The sequence below is a fragment of the Alosa alosa genome, chromosome 6 (assembly GCF_017589495.1).
Source record: "Alosa alosa isolate M-15738 ecotype Scorff River chromosome 6, AALO_Geno_1.1, whole genome shotgun sequence".
In the NCBI taxonomy this organism is placed as follows: domain Eukaryota; kingdom Metazoa; phylum Chordata; class Actinopteri; order Clupeiformes; family Clupeidae; genus Alosa; species Alosa alosa.
Window position 1 is genome coordinate 30,406,198 of NC_063194.1, and position 1,725 is coordinate 30,407,922.

Here is a 1,725-nt window from a genome sequence, read left to right on the forward strand (position 1 = left end):
GTACTGATTTCAAACTACTTAGGCATCGTTTTAGTACTGATATCAAACTACTTAGGCATGGCATCGTTTCAGTACTGATATCAAACTACTTAGGCATCGTTTCAGTACTGATATCAAACTACTTAGCCATGGCATCGTTTCAGTACTGATATCAAACTACTTAGCCATGGCATCGTTTCAGTACTGATATCAAACTACTTAGGCATGGTTTCATATCAAAGTCATGATCATAGCAGCATCTATCTATCTATCTACTGTATCTATCTATCTACTGTATCTATCTATCAACCTATTGACTAATTCATTCCAGTCTGTCCATCCAACAATTTGTCCATCTGTCTTTCCATGCATACTTGGCTTGACCTTGTCCATTTATTGTTTATGTTTTCACCACATGAACTCTTCCACCTAGATATGGGTCTGCAATGTTTTTGCCTCTCTAGTTTTTAACCATGATGCTCTGCCTCTCATTTCACAAAGGCGTACTGTGCCAACAAGGAAATCTAAGCAAGGGAAGCAGTTCATTGGCCTTAGCATGGGAATTTCCCCCATTGCAACAGCTGCGTCCTCCAGCCCAACATCTTGCAGTGTCCTTAATTCCAACTCATTACTTAGTCACCTGACTCTAAAAAATTTTGACACATAGACCAATTGTTATTAAATACAAACATCAATTTAATAAGGTACTATAAATATTATATAACCTTACCTTATCGTATTAAGGTAATATATAAAAATATTTGCATTATATATATATATATATATATTACTATATATATGAGCAAATTTGCTCACTTCAAACAGCACTAGACTATATATTGTTTGAAACCACTTGTTTCCCCCCCGGCTGGTGGTGTTAGTGGTTATCTAACTATGTCCTTCCAAACAAGGCCAAGCTAGTTGGTATCAGGGGACAAAGTCAGAAAACCGAACACCTAGCTCCCGCATCCAAAATTCGGTAATGGATGTTGAACACTACGAGTACCGTCATTCTCCGCGAAATTGTTTCCGGAGAGAGCGAGGTGGGGAGAGGTCGGTTGCGCCACCACGCCCCCTCTGCTGTGAGGGCGCGAGGATCCGGGATCGGTGTAGCTCGCGCTGCGGGTAGGAAGTTGGAGGGAAATGGACTGAACTCTCCGCCCGTGGAGGAGCGCGCAAGTTGTCACCAGTCCGCGAGAGGAGAATAGTGTAAGTAAAACTAAAACCGCTCCGTCTCATTTCTTTTGTTGACCTGATTGTTCCTGCTACATCGTGGAAGCGCAACCTACGTTTATTTATTTTATTTTGCGACGGTAGGCTAGGCTACAGAATTAGATGATTCTAAATGCGAGCTGCCCTGTGGCGATGCGGTTGGATAGCTAGCCTACTGTATGCAAAACCTGTCGCTATCAGGCTTCTGTTACAGTAACCTTGACGCTGATCTGAAAGCAGTGGATTCCGGGCTATTTGCACTTTGGGAAGCTATTGGACAATTTCCACTGGTCAGTGTGTCAGCTACGTGATAGGCTGTAATTGTATCCATCAAGGTAGCCGTCAGTCTGTTTTGGCCATAGATGTTGAGAAATTCTCAACATTATTTGACAGCTGTCATCGTGTGAAGACGGGTGTCATGTTTAGGATATACAGTTTTCCTTCGCAGTCTATTTAAATAAGAGTGTATGTCGAAAGTCTCTACGTGTCAAACTGAAATTGGTGTTAAAATGACCGATAAATCACATGAGAAAC

General features: G+C 41.7%; 1 protein-coding gene across 4 annotated transcripts in view; it reads left to right on the forward strand.

The window, feature by feature from the left end:
• The first annotated feature begins 1,042 nt into the window (after window positions 1–1,042).
• The window catches only part of plekha1b (pleckstrin homology domain containing, family A (phosphoinositide binding specific) member 1b), a 37,789-nt gene continuing 37,106 nt past the window's right edge, over window positions 1,043–1,725 (forward strand). For all 4 annotated transcript variants that reach the window (XM_048246521.1, XM_048246520.1, XM_048246522.1 and 1 more), the window contains exon 1: window positions 1,043–1,188. The gene's annotated coding sequence lies outside the window, so the exon portion shown is untranslated. The remainder of the gene's footprint in view (window positions 1,189–1,725) is intronic.